This window comes from Bactrocera latifrons, unplaced genomic scaffold, assembly GCF_001853355.1.
Source record: "Bactrocera latifrons isolate USDA-ARS-PBARC rearing strain unplaced genomic scaffold, ASM185335v1 scaffold_241, whole genome shotgun sequence".
Taxonomy (NCBI): domain Eukaryota; kingdom Metazoa; phylum Arthropoda; class Insecta; order Diptera; family Tephritidae; genus Bactrocera; species Bactrocera latifrons.
Genome location: NW_017535975.1, coordinates 196,000 through 218,433, shown reverse-complemented (window position 1 = coordinate 218,433; position 22,434 = coordinate 196,000). Strand labels below are relative to the sequence as shown.

At 36.6% G+C, this 22,434-nt stretch overlaps 1 protein-coding gene across 3 annotated transcripts in view; it reads right to left on the bottom strand.

Moving 5' to 3' along the window:
- Nucleotides 1–22,434, bottom strand: part of LOC108969146 (neuropeptide Y receptor) — a 229,298-nt gene that overhangs the window by 20,587 nt on the left and 186,277 nt on the right. The window lies entirely within an intron of this gene.

The following is a 22,434-nucleotide window of genomic DNA, read 5'->3' as shown; positions in this document are numbered from 1 at the left end:
GAATATCTAATTGGCGCCACGTAGCGAAAAGAAGAAACGACTGGCGCGCTGTTGTTAACTCGGCTATAATCGCGTAAGCGGTGTCTACGCCAATCGAGAAGAAGAAGAAGGATAACTAAGCGAAGTGAAATTCTGCCATCAAATAAACAGTCGTAGCACTCGCGACTTGGCTCCCTTGTCACTGTTGACAGTCATAACTTCGAAGTTGTAGATAATTCGTCTATCTTGGAATCAGTATTAATACTCACAACAATGCCAGCCTCCAGCGCAGAATAACTCTTGAAAACATTCTTCGGACTAAGTAGACAATTGAGATGTAAAGTCCTCCCTCGACGAACAAAGACCAAATTCTATAAGTCACTCATTATTCCCGTCCTGCTTTATAGTGCAGAGGCATGGACGATGAAAACATCTAATAAGTCGACGTTGCTAGTTTTCCAGTGAAAAATTCTGTGGAAGATTTATGGTCCTTGCGGATTGGCAAAGGGGAATATAGTATCATATATCGACAATGGAACGATGAGCTGTGCGAGTTATGCGGCGTCATTGACGATTCAACGAATTAAGAGCCTGCGACTACGCTAGCTAGGTCATGTTGTACGAATGGATGAAAAAACTTTAGCTCTGAAAGTATTCGACGCAGTACCCGCCGGGGGAAGCAGAGGAAGACCTCACTCCGTTTGAAAGACCAGGTGGAAAAGAATCTGGCTGCTACACTTGGCATCTGCAATTGGTACCAAACAGCGGAAAGGAAAGAACGACTTGCACGCTGCTGTAACTCGACACGTAATCGGTGTCTACGCCAATAAAGAATAAGAAGAAGATATTCTATGCGACTATTGGCACAAATTGTTGCATTCCGCCCAAGCGCGATACCTCAAGGTGACAGAAATACAAATATTATATCAAACTTCAGGGAGGTGTCCATACAGGCATATATAAAATTTGTGACTTCTTTAAATAAATATGAATAAAGTATGAAAATATCAGTATCAAATTAAGAAAAGTATTTTTACAATCGGTATTTCTTTGATCATATAAATATTACATATTATATTAGACGGTATATATGTATATGGAAGCGCATTATCACGTTCGGTAAGTGAAAGTAACTTCATTGCAGGATTAACTGGTTGGTTGCCAATGATTGCGGCTGCAAAACGAAATATTTAGTTGCCTCATCCGCCGATAGCTGAGCTAGGTAATCGAACAAACTTAATTCGATAATATGACTGGCTACGTGGCTGCCTGTTGACTCGTGCGCCAGCGATGAGCCACCATGCAAACATACAACGGTGTATCTTTATATAAAAGCATTGTCTATGCGCCCGGTAATGGAAGAGAGCTCTTTATAACAAAATATTTGCTTAGTGACATGCAATAGAGGTTAGCATTCGAAAGCGGGAGGAAGCGACTGCCTGCAGCAATCAAATACCCATATTTATGGATTATATAAATGTTGGTGGCTAAACACTTGTGGCATCACACCAAACCCACACCTCGCTCCGGGCTTGTGTCTCAAGTCAAGTGAGGCTAAACGTGAGGTCGCCGAAGTCGGCAATCGAAAGAAGGCATTGAGGCAAACGGACGGGCACCGCAGATAGGCAGTGAGTGTCTAGCAGCGCTTAGTCAAGCCTGTGCCGAGTCAATATGCAGGCGGGTGCGAATCGCGGGTTGCCGCCAGCAACATAATTTCAGCGGCTAAAGGCAGCTAATGTCATTTGTGTTTTCGCTCGTGTGGAATGCCGCTGCAGCGCGCGATTCACCTCTTGAACCTTGACTACTTTGGTTGCTGATATTTTTCTCTCGCCTTTTAGCTCAAAATAATGCGGTTTTGATTTGCAGGAAATATCATGCCACAAAGGCAGCTAGCCCAAGCTACAGAAGGAAGGTACAAGATGTCCACATCAGACCTCAGAAAACGCCATGTGGCATGTGTGCGCAGCATGTGGCCGAAGGTGTGTGCTTTCGATTTCATTTGTTCAACAGGCTCAAGAGAGTAAATCTAGCACCGTATAAAACTCCACTGGATATTGAACCAATTATATTTTTTTCTAAAGACTTTATTCCATTTTGGTAACTAACTTCCGAAAACAGAAATTACTTTTTACTTATGACAAATTTTGCAGAGAAAAGCCAATATTGCTATACAGTATTATTACACATTGGACTGCTACTGTTATAACTGTTGTAAATTTTCACTATAATTATGTCCCATTCTCATGGACATTAGTAGCGCGTGCAGCACTTTGCTACTTTTACTTAAACTCCGGTGGTACGAAATTTATATCACAGCTCAATGATAACTTGATATTTCTGCCACGTAATACAACGTGATGGCATCAGCAAAAATGCAGGAAGAAAAAAGAAAATGTTAACTGAAATAGCTTAGCACCGATTTACGCAAACAGCAAAGTGACCGTTTGATGTCCAAGCGCTCAAATATACGTAATAGTTCAACAGTTTAAAAGCTAATCCAATATAATCGTTAAAATATCCAGTAAATTAACAGGGTGATCCAAATGCTGGTTTTGAAAAACAAGATTATTCGAAAGTTCTAAGAAAGTAAAGCAGTGGAGATTTCATTAAAGTGGTTAAATATTTGAAGGTATAGACGTATAGAATCAATAGATCAGACGATTTACTTGTACACTGCGGTATATATTTACTTATTTTATCAAAAATTTGCGCATGCAAAATGCATTTTGTTACCAAAAACTATATTAAATGACAAAGTAACAATCAATTTTTGTATGAGAAATGAGAACTACAAGTTAGTATAATTCCCTACAGGGAACTCGCAGCTCATCGAGTGATTTGTCCACATCCAGTCACCAGAGCGTTCAAATCATCATCAATTAAAATAAGTGATTGTAATCATTGCAAGTAAAGCTGTAAATGCGACAACGTTACCGCGGCGCTTAAATATCGCAGAGCTGTTGAGTAGAGATGGGAAGTTGCTATTGTAATGAAATATCGCTCATTACAAATCGAACTATTTTCGGTTCTAACTCATCGGTTGAGATTACTACATTAGACATCCATATTATTTCTAGCCCAACTAAATGCTTCAAGCAACAATTTCTTTCAAAACAAAATCCAAACATTGAACAAGTAATGAACTTTCTGCAAACTTTTAACATTCAGAGAATGTCCGTGTAACTTTTTCTTATTTTCAAAAATAAATAGAATTTTAAAGGACCCGTCGTTTTACAAGATAGATAAAAGAGCTAAACCTGTACCAAAACTCGAGTTTGAGTAGTGGAGAACCGAAGCTAAAATACCCTCAAAGGCGCATTTCTTATAGCATAAATCATCTATTATAGGTAGTTTTAAATGCCACACATTTTTGTTGGTAAAATGGTTAGATCTGAAAAAAAAAAAAATTTCGAAGATTCTTGCCTTGGATGCCTTGGGTTGGATTTGATTTGGATCGGTAAGTTTGTATGGCAGCAATTTCAAATCGAGACCTTACGATCTGAAAACTAGTTTGCTTATACACAAGCTTAAAATGTATATATTACAAGGCCTCGAACCTTTCCCTTATATGTTTTTTAGCATCAGCAAGCTTAATGTACCCTTCTCCTTACAAAATCAGCAGTCCATAAATCGTATTTGGGTTGAAGTTGTAAAGTTATTTAAAAAGTAGAAACAATTAGGTGATAGTCGTACTCAGGCTACTTGCATTAATCACGACCTTATCAAAGCTCCGACATCTTTACGTCGTTTGTGATCATATAAAACAAAATTATTTATGCGTGTGCCTCACTTTGATGAAATTGCGTGATATCCAACTGTTCGTCAGCGGGGGCATTCGCACCAGCAATATTTCAGTGTTTCTTTCACGTTCACAAGTAGGGTGCGCCACTGTCCAGCAGAGATGACCCCAAGTCAGAAAAAAAAAAAAAACACGAGTGACACATATGTGCCCCCCGGCGGTCACCGACTCTTGGTCGGTTAGTGTACGTTGATTTGTTTACCTAGGGGCATTTAATGGTTTTTGTCTACCTTCATTTATACAGACATTCACACACACACACGCATACAAAAGTGTATCAGTTGCCATTTGGTTGTTGTAGTGTTTTCATATTTGTATTGTATTTTTTGCACAAAACCGATTTAACCGTGTTGAAGCGGATGTTTAAGTACCGTTACTGTAGCGCCGGTGACTGTGGTTTGTCTACGGCTACTGTATACTGCTATGTGGCGTTAAATGACTGCCAGCGAAGCCAACAAGCGGCTAAGGTAATGATGTCAGTAGATAATGAAAGCAGTTCACCTACAAAGCTAATGTTTACAGCGCCGCAATTACAGTGCGTGCATCGTATACATACATATGTACGTTTATATATAAACATATTAACATATAAAAGGTGGACTTGCACTTGTTTAAATTTTCTGCTGCATACATCACAGAGTATTAAAATATGTTTACGAGTCAACACAGTGCCCTAGGATAGCAACTATTCGGGGGAGGGGAAATTATTATAATAATTATTTTTTTTTTTTTTAATATATTTTTTAATTAAATACAAAACTTGAAAGTATTGCCTCAAAACTGACGATTCCAATGTCAGTACCGCTCATAACTTCATCACCGTACTGTATTTCTGTATTTAATTTACGAGGTAATGTAACTTTAATAGTTTTTAAATTAGCATAACAAATCAGTCAAATTTTTCGTAAAAAGTCGAACATTTTCCTTCAAATTGGAATTTCGGAAAACCTTCGACGTTGAAGAAAACGGTTATCTAACCCATGTACCTCGATTTTTGGTTTCGGCACCAAGCTTTAAGGGCAACGTAAACCCAACATATTTCTGAGACACGCTTACTGAACTGTTACCATTGCCGTATTTTTAAATAATTCTTAGTTAAAATTTTATGTAATATTTTTCGAGTGTCATACTTTATTGCCCCATTAGCTTTGGTAAAAGCATTTAAGTGTGTAGTCACCAAAAACTCAAAAAAGTTTTTTGTTTTGTTTTTTTCGTAGAAATTAACCTCACGACCTTGCCTTATAATTTTAATTTTCAGCAAAGTGTTATTCTATTGGAGACATTTGCTTAATCCCGATTCTTATTTATCAAGAAATTATAAAGGGTTTCCCAAAGTTAACGCCATTTCAATTAATCCTCACAATACACGAAATTAAAACACTATTCGAGCATATTTTGTATGAAATTTGAAAGTATATACCGGCAACTCTCCTTACTCAAACGTTGCTTAATCTCCGTTTTGTATAGATATATGGTACTAAGTATAATCGGTATTAAGGCTGTTTAAGAATTATTGTAAATATCAATATTACTCTTTACTTCATTCAAGACGCTAGAAGGCAAAAATAAATATAAAGATTTTCCAGTTTACCTAAAGGTCAACTGAAAATTTTCCTCAAAGCTAATATTCGTGGTTATTCACCACTTCGGCAGTGAACAAAAATCTTTGGTCTGGTCAATAATGACTTTACGAGCGCGATATGAATAGAAAAGCATATGGAGACACCCGAGCCCAGGCCCTGTTTTATTCTCGGAGGATCCGTTGATGTCAAAATAAGTTGTTTAAAAAGCTGAAACTAAGAGAATTTTCGAAAAATTAGGTCGAGCGCCGGATTTTTCCAGCTTTATAATCAAACTGGTTACATTAATAGATGGCATATATATAGCAATAATACTTTTATATACATTATATATACTCGGTTATATATTTGTATGCACGTTTACATTTGATAGATGGATAGATGTACACCTGGTGTGTATTAAAGCGTTTTGCATTTGCCAAATTAACATGCGATTTTAGTGCAAATCAACGATGCAAGTCACGTTTTCCGACTGAGCAATGTTTGAGGAATACCCAACCAGAAATAGTTTGGAGTTAACTACGGTGTAATCGCATTTACACACTCTGAATAAAGGATGATAGCATATATTCGAGTTTAAGTGTAATACTTATATTGTTTTTACTATATTTTTGTATCTGTCGAGTTCTCATAGTTATGCCTACAAAAGTAGATTAATTTCCTATTACAAAGAAGTTGATGAGAATACTTTCCTCTTTACAATATCCCTCTCATTGTTTTAATAACTCTAAGTATTTTCAAACGAAATTTTTGGCATTTTGTATTTCACTTCTTCTCCAAACTTCAAGATATGCTAATAAGAAGCTTGCATAACCTATTATCAAAGTGTTTTCGCATAAAAATAAGAAGGCTTGTTTCATAAACTGCTTTAATAGTGGGATTTCTACAATAAATATCGCTGTGTTCTCTCGAGGCGTTCAACTTTTTGATATCATTTCATTTCCGGCAATCTGTAATTGGGACACATTAAGTTTGCCACGATATTTGTAACACGCAAAGGAAACGCCTGAGACTCTGTAAAGTATATATAAAAATGATCATCGTGACGAGTTAAGWCAATACAGCCATGTCCGTCTGTACATCAGTCTGTATATATATGAACTAGTACCTCAGTAATTGGATATGGATTTAGAATTCGCTGATATCGCTATTCAGCTTATAACTGTCCTACTACCAAGCTTTTCATTTGACGAGATATTTCATTCAAATTTATCATCATTCGAAAGTAATGTTCAGATCGAGTCACAATAACATACTTGTACATGTATGTACTCGTATGTATAAAATATTGTAAGAAATATGTGTACTTGTGAAGGGAATTATTGCTACGGTGCAACCGAGGCAATGAAGAAATACCAATATGGAGCAGAACAGAACAACCATTTGAAAATGTGAGAACTAAAAATATTTTAAATTTGATAACAACACGATATAGATTCGTCCTTTTCTCCACAAGCTCATATAGCTGCCTTACAAACTTAATGATCGCAATCAAGGTCACCTTACGGGATATCTTCACAATATTTGGCATGCGATATTACCTAAGGCAGTAACGCAATCTTTGAAGAAATTGCTTAGATCGGATCGCCATACTATATAGCTGACAAAAAAGCTGAAAGATCGGAGTCAAGGTTTTATAAGAAGCGTTTCTATTTGTGGAGTATATTATAGCTTCGGAAGAACATTGCGTATTCCTCTACATGTGAGCTCTCGATATTTTTGTAATAGCGTACTTTGTTTCGAAAATTTCAACATTCAATCTATCAGTGTTTACAACGGGAGCAACAATTTTTTATCATGATCCAATATTTATACAGGTAAATTAAAAACAAATTGCATCGATATCAAATTATAAACTCCCCTTAATTGGTTATTTAAACGTTTTATTATTATTTTTGAAAGCAAAATGCATTTAAGATCCAGCGACACTTGGATAAATATTAACGACCAATTTTCTTAAGTCAACGAACATTTGTGTGGACCTTGAAAATGTTGAAAGAACATATGATTAATAATAAATATTTTAAGCATCATTCGAAATTGTTTTTCCGTAAGAAGCTCAGTTCAGGTACTATAGCTGTAAAGAAAGCATTGCTCTGGCTGGAGATCCTACGGGTACGACATATAAAAAAGGTTTCAAAATTATAAGGAATACAATATCAATATAATATTGTACCAAGTATGGTTGGTTTGGTATTAATAAATCTCTTAAATTTGGGTAAGTGCCGTAGATAGATTTTAGTCATGAAATTTATATATAACCTCTTATTCTCTAGTATCGGCAGACAGCACCAACTGTAATGCGACCGAAAGTTGGCTCGTACCACAGATTTCTGGAATTCCTCTTCTTGTTAATGCAGTGACATTGGCAGCAACCATTCTTCCATTTACTCCCAGCGAGAGAAATGTAAAACTCCTTCTTTTAACTTGTCATAACCCCACTGAGCCGTATGAGTTGAGCATAGGTGATGTAAACTCATTAAATTCCTCTCCGCTTAATCCCGATGACGAAATAATAGTCGTTATACACGGCTGGTTAAATGATAGGAGTTCACCTATGTGCCAAACAGTGGCAGCAGCCGCAGTCACCAGGAACAATACAAATGTGATTCTTGTGGATTGGGGTTATACAGCCAAGAATCCCAACTATATATATGCTGCCAAATCAGTCGGGCCGGTTGGCCGCATTGTCGCTAAGTTTTTTGATTTCCTTTGCCAAAATATACCAGTCACCTGCTAAAAGATCATAGTGATCGGTCACAGTTTGGGTGCACATGTCGCAGGCTTTGCTGGAAAGTTTTATACAGCTGGAATAATCTTTGCTATTTATGCCCTAGACGCAGCTGGACCTCTTTTCGATTACTGCGATCCCGAAACACGATTGTGTGAAAGCGATGCAAAATACGTGGAGGACATGCACACTGATTCCGAATTCTTGAGTATGAGAGAACCACTCGGGCACGCTTCTTTCTATGTGAATGGTGGAGAAAGACAAGACAAATGTGCACCTGATTTTTTGGGTTACTGTTCGCACCTGGAATCGGTTGCGTATTGTGTACGGTCGCTCAATGGAAATAGGTACCCGTCGATAAGGTGTGCAACGTATACTGATGCCACGAAAAATGCATGTGGCTCTACGTTTACACCAGAGTCAATGGTCTGGTTGACACATACTAATATCAGAGGTATATTCTATGTGAATGTTACTGATGAACCGCAATACAAACTCGGTTTTGATAATCTAATTAGAATTATGAATATTTAAAAAATATATGTACACCACATCATAATTTATATGTTTATACACATGTTATATAGTATGTATAGCGTATATTTTCAAAGAAATAAACAAGATGATGAGAAAACCATGCACCTTTGTACCTAATATGAATTAAATCGGTAATCCTCAGTTTTTTTTATTGTTTATTATCAGAAATTGCTCCACTAGTTACCGCAAAGGGCAAATAGATTGGATTAATGGTGTATCATCTTACTAAAAATCGTCGTAGAAACATATTTAAAGATCCTAAACAAGTAACTTTAGAGTATTTAATTCAATTTTTTTCATATATCCAATATACTAAATCAAGCTTCACGCTTTGGTTCAATCTGTATCGCCTAAATAAGTTCTCGCAAAAAAAATACATAACTTTCAGATTCATTTTAGGGTTATATATAGCACCGTTATTTTCGGTAAAATATTAAGAGAAATTTTATGATTTACTCACTCCCAGAAACCTTCGGCTTTATTTGCAAAAACCTGGAACAGTCGATGCTTACAAGAGGATTTCTCTTGATACGAGCTTTTCAAAATTATTAGCCTTGGTCAGAGAAATTATTCGAGCTGCAGAGCTGAAGAGAGAAGGTAAAATCTTCTCCAAGAATGGGAAGCAAATGGGTCTGGTAGTGAACTAGAACAAGGCGATATTTCTCCTGTCATCAGATAAAACACTGTCGCATTCGCGTCTACATTCCCACGTCACTGATGACAGTCAGCATTTTGAACTCGTAGATAATTTCGTCTATCGTGCCAAGAGGTGCTACTTCGGACTGAATAGGCAATTGAGAGTTAAAGTCCTCTCTCCACGAATAAAGATAAAATTCTACGAGTATCGCAGTCGACGGAACCATGAGCTGTGCGAGGTATGCGGCGTCATTAACATAGGTCAGCGAATCAAGAAACAGCGGCTGCTCTGACTTGGTTATGTTGCTCGAATGGCAGAGAACACTCCAGCTTTGAAGATTTTCGATTTAGTACCCGTCGGTGGAAGCAGAGGTAGAGGAAGACCTCCTATATATTGAAAAGACCAGGTGGAAAAGGACCTGTATACTACTTGGAATCTTCAATTAGCGCGCTGTTGTAAACTTTTTGACCTTTTAATTTATGATGATTTATCAAATCGATGCTTTTTTCTAAAAATCAGTTGTTTCAGTGGAAGTGTGCTTGTTCTGATTTATTGAAAGACAACTTCATAGCGTTCATCGAAATTTAATTTAAAAGCTATTAACTCAAATTTTGAAAAGACTATCGAGGGATAATGTATTCTCCGGCCTTCAGTATAGATCGGATCGGTATGGACTACCAAGGCAAGTGGAGTGCCAGTTTGCTTGCCGATGACGGCTGGACATTTTCAAGGGATACTCCAAAAATAAAATATCGCCGAAAAACATCGACAGTAATATTTTAAGGTACTCTTTGGTTAACAAAATAATATAAGAATAATATATCTATCGCTGTTTCTTTTAACAAAAATGCTCATAGCAAAAAAACTATATGTAGATGATAGAAATAATCTGTAGCTATTTTCTGCATTTGTGGCAATTTTTATGTAATAAACACTTTGTTCTGTTCATGTGACAAGAAAACAAGATTTTTCTTTAACAGTGTTATTATCTCTAAAAAAAAAAATCAAATAATGGTCAAACATGATTTTGCATTTCATTTAATCTAGGCGATCGAGAGCTCATGGTATAAACTCAAAATTATTCATATGTAAATTTAATAATACTTTTAATTTTTCGCGGTGTATTTCGGTAAAAACTAATTGTCCATCTGTCTATCCCTCTGACTGTTATATACGAACTAGTCCCTCAGTTTTTAAGATATTTTGAAATTTGGCAAACATTCTTTTCTCTTCAAGAGATGCTCATTTGTCGGAACTGCCGATATCGGACCACTATAACATATAGCTGCCATATAAACTAAACGATCGGAATAAAGTTCTTGTATGCAAAACTTGCACATTTCACAATGTATCTTCACAAAATTGTTCAGATCGGCTTACTAGAGTATATAGTTGCCATGCAAACCAAACGTTAAGGGGTTGTATGGAATGCTTTTACATTGGACGTGGTATTTTCACGAAATTTGACATGGATTACTGCTAAGGTTATAATATAATCTCCGAAAAAATTGTTCAGATGAGCTTACTATAGCATATAGCGTCCATACAAACTGAACCCATAGTTACTAAAAGAAATGCACTTAGGATATATTAGCTTCGGTGCAACCTAAGTTAACTGTTTTTCGAGGCTAGCTAGGTTAAGTGCGCCGTCTTTAAACGCATTTTTCTCGAAACTGTATTTTTGAAATTACTTGGCGAGATTTCTCGAGAACTACTCAATCAATCTTCATAAAATTTTCATTAAAAATTTTAAAATTTTTTAAAAATATCTGCCAAAAATCCAATTTTCCGCTTTTTTCTTCGTCTAACATTTAAGTTAAGGTTTTAAGGTATTTTTGCACTTTCGATGATTCTGTAAGGAGTTATGCTACTAACGCGGGCATATCTTTTTCTGAGGGTTCACCGGAAATTAAGTCGCCATGACCGAGTTTAAAATATTTTTTCCCAAAAATTTCAAAATTTCTTTGTTAATAGTGTACATATGGTTGATACAATAAAAAATGCTAACAAAATATTGAATTTTTTATATATGAAAAAAGTTTTTGAAAAATGCTTTTTAAGCGCTAAACTTAACGAATTTATTTTGTCGTGTTGCTGACAACCGTTATGTGAATAATAGTATAAGATTCAACGTTTTTTACAATTTCATCAACACATCCTTTGCTCAATTCATAATTTTACGAAGCTCAATCCACATTTCTCTGCGAAATTATCTCAAACGCATCAATTCAATAGCGGTGAATGTCACAGCAAAGCGTTACCAGCTTAAATAAATCGACTGACAACAGATTTGAAGATGAGTTATGCTCTTAATAGCAACAACGAGACAGCGAAGAAATGCAAACAAATACTTTTTATGGGGTTTTATGAAAAACTGCAATAAATAACCAGAAAGAGGGCACTTGGGGAATATGTTAATGTGTTTGTATCGGAAAGCGCCGGCAAATGTTTAAGTGTGCAGCAACGAGGAAGCTATTTATTGCTGCTGCGACCATTTTTGTTATTTTCGTTGTAGTCAAGAGGCAGCTACAATGCCGGCAGAAACCAGAAAAGACACTGCGATGCGCCGAAGGAAGTTCGGTGGCTGGGCACAAACAAGTTGAGTGGATAGATGGAGCTTAATGCGCATACATACTAATATATATGCATGCGCTTGTATGTGTGTTTTAAGTATGTAGCAGATGAGTATGTTTACTGTTATATGCAAAAGTTGCATGTGCACTTAAGTTGGTCTACGGATAAATGCATGCGCTGGGAACTACAAAGCAGGAAGATGCTCACATAATGACAACAACAGCAATGGCTGCAACAACAACACTGCCAAGAATAATAAAACTGCAATGTATTGCTCGTAAAATCTGGCCTACAGCTAACTTATTGCACTTGGCGTAAAAGCCGCGTAAAAAGTGAAAGTGGCAAAAGGAAGAAGCGACAACAATGGATTTGCAAGTACCAAAACAACAAAACAAGAAAAAAAAACGCACGCAAACTCACGCAAAAAGACAATGCTTTCAACAACGGAAAGACAGCGCGACTGCGCACATAAACGATGGTGGGACGATACAGTCAGTAATGATAGCTATAGCAGCACAAGGCGAACACACACGGTCAAGTGAACGAAAAATCAGCTGTGAGAAAAAACGGACCACAACAAACAAAGGCCGTTGAAATGAAACCGAAATGTGCCAACAAAAAATTTAAGACCTGATATTGGTGGAAAACGGCAAAATGATATGCGCCAAACGATAGACGAATAAAGCCAGTTGGTTGCGAATTTAAATGTTCGCAGGCGGCAACGCGGGGTGTGTGTGGAATTGAGATGCAAACGGTAGCCGCATACACTTCGTACACCCACAAGTGCGATAGTGCACGCACACAAAGCGCTCTTATAACGGTACTAGCGATAGCTATCAGCAAAGGCGTAAGTATCAACTTGAGCGCCATCAGCACACGCTTTGACTCATTCAATGCATGCTCCATCGCATTTACTGCCATTTCCCACTGTCTTCGCCTTCACCTCCATCGATAATGTTGTGTTGCGTTGTGGGGTGGTGTGCGAGTTGGCTTGTCAGCAATCGCCAAGCGAATCTTCTCATGTGCGTCATGACACATTATCGCGGTCTTGATTGCCAAGTGCTTGTCGTGTGCGATGCCAGCTCACGTGCGGTGGCTGCACTGTGGTACACAGCGACCCAGTGATCTGAATCCATAAAATATACAGCTGCAATGCAATTGGCTTCAATATTCTACTAAATTTAATTCAGAGAATGATAGTTGGTAACTTACTTATATTTATTTTGTGGCTATATTAAGCTATATAAATTTCACAAAAAAGCCAGAAGGGATCTGGTCCGTTGGTTTTTCTTTTCGCATCCACGAAAGCCTAATAAACCGATGTAAAAATATCATTACTTTTGTCAGAATTAAGAAAGCTCGCTTATTATTTTTACAAGCAGTATGACTCCCATTCTGGTGCTTAAGCACGTAGGCTCTAAGTCTCCGAGGCCCTCAACCTGTCGCTGAATACTCCTCAAATACTCGATAAGTGGAAAATTGGAAGAGTGATCCCACTACTGAAACCTAGGAAAACCGCCAACAAAGGGGAGTCTCATCGCCCGATAACTCTCCTTTCAACCACCAGCATGGCTTCCATAAAGCTCGCCACAGCGCTGAGCGTCATAAACATACATAAGTTCATATCCTCATCCACCTAATGAGAGGACGATCCTCATAGCATTGCACTTGTCAAAAGCCTAAACCACACAACGATACTTGAGGACATCGAACAATTCACGCTCCCGCCAGGCTTGTAGATGTGGACTATGTACTACCCTAGTGGTCGGCAATCACTGACGGCGAGCTCGAGTTGCCGCGAGAACTGCAATTGATCCCCGTACAACTTCGACATACCAAATATATTTCCAGAATACAACGAGTCCCCGCATGACTGTAACTACCTGTTTGCATGCGCGTCTAACTCCACACCTGATATCCTTGTCTTTATAGTCCGTCCACGTCGAAACAGCACGTTTGCTGGGCACATCCTTGGATGGCCTCGAAGACAAGTTTCAATTAATTTTAATTAAATAAATTTTAATTAAATAAATTTGTGTGAAATTGTTTCTAACATCTTCAAAGAACGCAAAGTTGTTCAATTGTTCCAACTTTAAGGTATTTTGGCTAAAGTAGTAGAGTTGATCTACTGTGCAGACCATTATTATAAGTCATTCTTTTGTTACATTTTACGCTCAACTGTGTCGTTGAACGTTGAGCCTTTGTGACTTAGTAGCGTGAATCAAAAGCGCTGAAAGATACTTCCTATACAATGAAGAAAGGAAAAAATGTTACTCTATGTTTTTACTCTTCCTTATCTACTCTATCTTGGGTATTCTCAAGGCTACTTACTTCTTTGCATAAAATGCCAAAGAAAATAAGAGCTAGAATGAGAATATAATGTTGTGTGATGAGTAGAAACTATGGACTACTAGTTATATTGTACAAAATGCTGGAATACAGCGACCCGACCTTTACTTTTAAAAGTCTTGACAAAAACCACAAGTATATCTGAGGAGTTTTATACACAATTAAGATACACTTTAGCCAACGAAAAAGTTGGGTATAATACTATCAATATTTTCGTATAGAGACTTAGGGAAAATAAACGGTAGGTTTTGGAATATTTGCTTGCATTCATAGTTAGGTCTTCAACACAAAATACAACCGCATTTGGGAATGATTATTGCGAAAGCATGGGTATTTTTTTTTTTTCAGAAGTGTCACTGTAAAAAACTCACTAAAAAGTTTTTGTTTGCTTAGTTTTATTTTTCTTCTCCGCCCTTTTGTATTGTCTTCTGGCTTTCTGGCGTTAGTAATTTTTTGTGCCATTAGCTCTGCCTTACTGACTGACAACGTAAAAAGGGAAACCTTTAATTGCCGAAGAGCAAAGTAATTACCAGCGTGCGATTTTAATTTGTTTCACACTCACTGCTTTTGTTTCAGTTTGCTTTCTACCTAGTAGCCTTTGTTAGCTGCTTCTTCGAAATTTCAAGCTTTCATTACACTCGTTGCAGAAGACCGTTATAATTATTAAAATAGACATCTTGAAGTTTTGTCAACGGAAACAGGTCATTTTCGTAATTTTCCGCTACGTTTGTTTGCTCTAAAGTTAAGAATGCACCTTTTCGGCACCTCCGCTCGCTTTTGCATTTTTTAGCATACGCATCAGTTGTCGAGTTACTTCGCTAGTTAATGGAACAATTATAAATATATGTTTGAACGAAAACTTTGTGACGACTATATTAAAATAGTAGGTAGGAGTTTAAAAATCTTTTTGTTTGATAAATTGTTGTTTGATATTGCTTTGGGAGCTAATCACATGTATTAAAAGCTACATTAGTCGAAAAGTTTATGGGAATAAAAAATAATCTATTAGAGAAGGAATTTATTCATGGAAGCATTAGCCATCGTATCTCTATAATTTTCTGTAATGAATCCAGAAAGAAGAATGATTCGAACTACTTCACGACCTGTCACAGAAAAAGCTTGTTAGTTGCCAAAATTTTTTTTTCGCCCTGAAGCACTATGTATCTTAAATATAACAAGTAAGGAAGGGCTAAGTTCGGGTCTCACTGAACATTTTATACTCTCGCATGATAAAGTGATAATCGAGATTTCATTATCCGTCATTTATATATTTTTTTATTTTGCTGTAAATTAATTAGATTAGATCAATTTGTGTACTTTGAGTATTGAATTGTATTTTTATTTAATTTAATTGCATTGAAAAGTTATAGTCCGATCACGACAATTTTTCCACAAGGGAAACCTCAGCTCAAATACCGTATTTGTGTAAAGTTTTATTCCGCTATCATCATTGATTCCTAATGTATATATTATACAGAGAAGGCATCAAATGGAATTCAAAATAGCGTTATATTGGAAGAAGGCGTGGTTGTCAACCGATTTCACCCATATTTCGGACATGTCATCAGGGTGTTAAGAAAATATTACATACCGAATTTTATTGAAATCGGTTGAGTAGTTCCTGAGATATGGWTTTTGGTCCATAAGTGGGCGTCGCCACGCCCATTTTCAATTTCTAAAAAAAACCTGGGTGTAGCTTCCTTCTGCCATTTCTTCCGTAAAATTTAGTGTTTTTGACGTTTTTCGTTAGTCGGTTAACACACTTTTAGTGATTTTCAACATAACCTTGGTGGGCGTGGTTATTATCCGATTTCTTCCATTTTTGAGCTGTATATGGAAGCAAACGACTCTATAAAGTTTGGTTGACATAGCTGTAGCAGTTTCCGATATATGTACAAAAAACTTAGTAGGGGGCGGGGCCRMGBCCABTTTTCCAAAAAATTACGGCCAAATATGCCCCTCCCTAATGCGATSCTTTTTGCCAAATTTCACTTTAATATCTTTATTTATGGCTTAGTTATGACACTTTATATGTTTTCGGTTTTCGCCATTTTGTGGGCGCGGCAGTGGGCCGATTTTGCCCATCTTCGAACTTAACCTTCTTACGGAGCCGAGAAATACGAGTACCAAGTTTCATCAGTATATCTCAATTTTTACTCAAGTTACAGCTTGCACGGACGGACGGACAGACGGACAGACGGACGGACGGACAGACAGACATCCGGATTTCAACTCTACTCGTCACCCTGTTCATTTCGGTATATATAACCCTATATCTGACTCTTTTAGTTTTAGGACTTACAAACAACAGTTAGGTGAACAAAACTATAATACTCTCTTTAGCAACATTGTTGCGAGAGTGTAAAAATTACTTGTCACGTTTTGTCCGGGGTAAACTCCTACCTACTGAACTGATTTTAGTAGAATTTTGTATGTTGTGCCCAGAATAAGCCAAATTTAAAAATAGGATAGTTTATAAATCAATTATGTATGAGTTAAAGCAAATGATGTATAAAAGAAATATTTATTCGGAAGCATAAGTGTTCAGAATTAAAAAAACTATAACAATTTTACTTTTCATAAAATGCTAAATACTCATTTCCCTATACTAATTTCTTGGCTTGAGCTTATTTTCCTAAAGAAGCGGTTTTCCGACATTTGACTAAGAGTCAGAGAGAGAGAGCCTCAAGGGATAATACGGAAATATAGTGTACTAAAAAAAACGGTAATGGGACATAATATCTCATATTATTAAACAAACAGTTGACAGTCGTAACTGCGTAGATAATTTCACCTATCTTGGAGCCTGCCTTAACACCAACGACAATGTCAGTCTTGAAATCCAAGAGAGAATAAATCTTGCTAACAGGTTATGGTATTTCGTCTGAGTAGGCAATTGAAAGTAAGTCCACTCTCGACGAACAAAAAGCAAACTCACTCAAAAGTGACTTATTATTTCCATCCTGCTTTATGGTGCAGAGGCATGAACAATGACAACATCTGATGAGTCATCATTATTTGTTTTCGAGAGAGAACCTTTCTTTTTTCATCGAAAGATGTATGGTCCTTTGTGAAGTATCCAATTGGCGTCACCAATTGTAAAGAAGACTGGCGCGCTGTTCTTAACTCCGCGTAATCGGTGTATACGCCAGTAAAGAAGAAGAAAAAAACAAAAGGGTTTGTGAATAGCTCATCTCTGGCAGACTGACAATGGTATTGCGTTTTAAAGAAATGTGTTTTTTTTTTTTTTTTTTTTGATAAAACACGATATTATTATTCAACAAAGCTGCAATTGAGAGTGAGACCTCGATTTTAGTGATCTTTAGACTTGCAGATAACATTTTTGTGGTGATATTGGAGTTTATATTCAAAATAGCAACAAAACACAATGGATTCCTCTCATGGAAACGGTACGAATATTTGAGCTTATTTAGTTTTTCTATCCTAATAACCTCTTAATGAGTCCTGTTTTTGATATCAACCCAATATCAATATTTTGAAACTTTTTTGCTGGGTCCCACTTGAATGTCTGCATAAAGTTATTTGCATCATACTTGTACATATTATATATTTATGGAATTTCTGACGCACCATTAACCAAACTTTTTTATTTCACTTACAGCATTTGAATATCCCATCTTCACATCCAACAACAAGCAATTAGTCACTATTTAATTGTCTTTTACAGTTGTTAAGTGCGTTTGGCGCTTTTCGCAATAACATGCAAATGAGCGAGGTGGCATCTTCTGCTTTGTCGCCAATTAAAAATACATTGCCATCCACCGCTGTGCATTTCCTACACCCGTTTCGCACTTGACGCCGATTTGCAATGCAGTAAAAGTGTTTTGTGCGCTTTGCTTTTTTGCTGGTTTTTGTTTTGCATATTCAATGATAATGAAACGCCTTTTGCGTGCAAATACTTAACGGTATTTTAATTACATGGCATTTGCAATTGGACTTCCGTAGTAGGAAGTGATAATATAGAGGTATGGCTGCTTTGACACTACAAGCAAGGCATCAGACTGGAAGTTTACTTTTACTGTGCAAATTATGTTTTTAGTAATTTTCAGCTTAAGGTAAAATGAAAACATTTTGCAATAGTTATTTTTAGGAAATTAACATAGACTTTTTTGAGATCTACATAAAAGATGATTTGAGAGTATGCGATCCGATATCCAGCATTTCGGGGTAAAGGATTGCACATGAGGGTTCGTTTTGTGACATAAACATGGTAGCATAAGGATATGTACCGAGTTTAGCTGAAACGTTCGTTTCTCATTTATAGGTTTCATCTAAGGGTGAGCGGTGCTATGGTTTTTGTTCACAGATTTTGGTTAAAACCAAATCTTCTTCATATGCTAGGGCAAATGTCTCATGCACTCACTGCAGTTTAGCGTAGTCATCTAAAATGATGATCTCTCAATAATCAATAGTAAATCGTTGCCGTAATACACTTCGGTGGCCATTGAAATCGAGTTTAGGCCAGAAGTCGGGACGGTTGATAAAACAACTATGTATCTCAATTAAAAATGAGCGCGGTATAAAATAATTTCATTCTCCTAATTCTTTAGAACTAATTCAAAGAAAGCACTAATCGTGTGCTTCTGTGAACCGAAAACTTCAGAATTATTTACAGTTATTCGTGAACTGATTACCTTCGCCTACGATAGTCCTTCTAACATAATTTGAAATTAAAGCATACGCATTTTCTGACATGCAATCACACTTTATCCGCCTTGTGCTTCAACTATTTCATGCTGAAACTGTTGAAAGATTTGAGCAACCATGTATTAAACGCCTGGTGGCCGAAGATGCCTTGGTGAGATGTGGGATTAAAACAAATATCCGTATATGCGGAACACTCTCGCACACACTCACATTAAACTGTTGAAAGTTTTCAGCACAAGCAATGCAATTCCACGCTTGCTAAAACCAAATTTTACAACTTTATGGCGCATTCTCGGCTTGGCTTTGTATTCCACACACGCACAGACGCCATAAAACTCTTCGGAAAAGATTTTACATAAACTCAAGTATGATTTTCGCAAATGTTTTTCGCACATTCTACAATTTGCTCTTCGATGGTTTTGTATTCGCTGGACAGTCAGTTGAGTGTGCCACCACATTCTACCGCTTATTCAAACCCTTTGTAAAGTCTAGGAACTATTTAACTTTTCCCCGTCGCAAAAAGCATGCACCGTTCGCTATTTTTGCTAGGCAACCAGTTTCGAGGCAGCGGCATAAATGCATTTCTTCACCTTCGCTTCTAGATTCTAATGCATTTTGCAACTTTCTTGAAGAGTTTCCTATTCAAAGCTTCGCTTATGATCGTTAAGTACTTTGAGTTTGAGGGTGAATATGAAAAGCCCTTGTAAACGCTGGTTACACAAGTCAAGAAGTTCAATGCTACAAAAGTTTGTCTAAGCAAAATTTATAACATTAAGTTATAGATTTGATGTAGATAATTTTATGTTTTCAGAGGTCATTCACATTTTTGTGTAAAATGAATTTGCCATAATAAATATTGTTTTAATTACATATGTCTTCTTGCTTTGATTGGGTATTTCGCATTTTTATCAAAAGAACTTAAATATAGCTATCTTATACTCAATACGAAGAACTTAAATGTATTTGATGAAGTGAGATATTTATATGGTATTGAAATCTGGTGAAAATTACTCATTCATAATTAAGACCTGAATTAGGTATGATTTCAAATATCACGTTTCGTATTGGCATGATGATTCGGAATTGAAGTATTATATTTATTTAAGGTCCTTTGTTTTAGAACCATTAACATTTTTATAATAGCTGTACAGGTCCTAACTATACAAGTATGCAATGATCTAAAATATATAAGAGTAAAAACTAAATAAATGTGAAAGAAACTTGGTACATGTGGTCCCTGCCACCCAAGAAAGATTGGTGTTGCAAATGGGCGGAATCTGTTTTTTGCCACGTCCGTTTTTATGATACAAAACTATTATTTTATGGGGATCACTGTATCGAGCTAACTTTTCTTCACAAGTAGGAATGGCACCATCCCTTGAATGTTCTAAGGAACATAATTTAAAATTGTTCAAGCTAAATCAACCAGACAGACTCGGTGATAAGGAATTTTTTTCATGGAGAGTTTTATAACTGTCGACGAGACATTAGTTTATGAGTTTGACATGCAAACAAGTCACCAATCATCGGAATGGGGAAAAAAGACCAGCCGAAAATCCAAACAGCTAAAACTGCTCAAAAAATAAGGTGATGCTGCCTGTTTTTCTCCGTATTCGTGGTTTGGTGCATCATACATTTTTTCCGGAAGGGCAGATGGTCAATGAAGAATTCCATTTGGCTGTATTGAGGCGTTTTCGTGAGAATGTCCGTCGAAAATACCCGGAATTGTGGAAAAAAAGGATAGTGCACCATCGCACCGAGCTACTGTTGTGATCGAATTGAAAACCAACAAGTAAGGAAGGGCAAAGTTCGGGTATCACCGAACATTTTATACTCTCGCATGATAAAGTGAGTCGAGATTTCAGGCGTGGTTGTGAACCGATTTCACCCATATTTGGTACATGTCATCAGGATGTTAAGAAAATATTATATGTATACCGAATTTCATTGAAATCGGTGAAGTAGTTCCTGAGATATGGTTTTTGGTCCATAAGTGGGCGACGCCACGCCCATTTGCAATTTTTCAAAAAAGCCTGGATGCAGCTTTCTTCTGACATTTCTTCCGTAAAATTTAGTGTTTCTGACATTTTTTGTTAGTCGGTTAACGTACCTTTAGTGATTTTCAACATAACCTTGGTGGGCGTGGTTATTATCCGATTTCTTCCATTTTTGAACTGTATATGGAAATGCCTATAAGAAACGACTCTATGCAGTTTGGTTGACATATCTATAGTAGTTTTCGAGATATGTACAAAAAACACAGTAGGGGGCGGGGCCACGCCCAGTTTTCCAAAAAAAAATAACTCCAAACGTCCAAATTTCACTTCAATATCTTTATTTATGGCTTAGTTATGACACTTTATTGGTTTTCGGTTTTCGGTTTCCGCTATTTTGTGGGCGTGGCAGTGGGCCGATTTTGCCCACCTCCGAACTTAACCTTCTTATGGAGCCAAGAAATACGTGTACCAAGTTTCATCATGATATCTCAATTTTTACTCAAGTTACAGCTTGCACGGACGGACGGACAGACAGACATGCGGATTTCACCGATATGTGAACAAAACTATAATACTCTCATTAGCAACTTTGTTGCGAGTGTATAAAAACGCAATGAATACCTGTATCAACCACCGTATTTACTAGATTTGGGTCTGTGTGATTTTTTTTTTTTGTTCGCCAATCTGAAATTGAAGCTCTTTGGAAACCGTTTTCAGTCGATCGAAGAGATATAACAAAATTCGCTGAAGGAGTTGAAGTCCTTATAAAATGTGTTTCGACTGAAAATTGGTTTTCATTATATCTGGTAGGGATTACTTCGAAGTCTACAAAGTAAATATTGACGAATACTTAAATTTTTTTGCGCTTTGCACAAATGTATAAAGGTATATATGTATAAATTTGTGAGGATTCTTAATTTGCAAATTACGAGTGCGTAAAATGTTTGGATATACCTGAACTTAGCGCTTCATTACTTACCTAGTTGAGTGCGAGTACTAAGGAATGTCAAACTTGATATCGCAAAGTAGGGGAGTCGGTGATTGTTGAGATAATTTTTCTCTTCTTCTTCTTTCAAGCAAGTTAACTAACCAGTCAGTAAAAATTTTGAATATTTGAAAGGTTATTGATTATAAGAATTCAACTAACTCATTTTTCCTTATCTTAAATTTCCTAAGACTAAATGTAAAAGCATTCTACCAATTGATTTTAGCTATTGATTCAAATTGATTCAAAAGGGTAAATTGCTATCTTCGGAACAGTTTGAAAATGTTATATACTTAGAAGAAATATAAATTTCTTGACGTAAAATAACGAACCAATCCTTGAAACTTTCAATCTTGGCTATAATTGCCTTTGTGATATTTTATAAGGCGATGAAAGTGAAGTTGGACAAGTTCACTTTAATATTTTACCTCTCGACTTGTAAATAGTACCTAGTATTAAAAGATGTGTATGTTTTTTTTGTCAAATTTTGTCACCGTTGTTTTTTATACTGCGCATAATACAAAAACTTAAATATTAATACATATTTCGCAAATTAATAATTAATATTACGGGCTTGCGTCTAACAATATATGTAGAC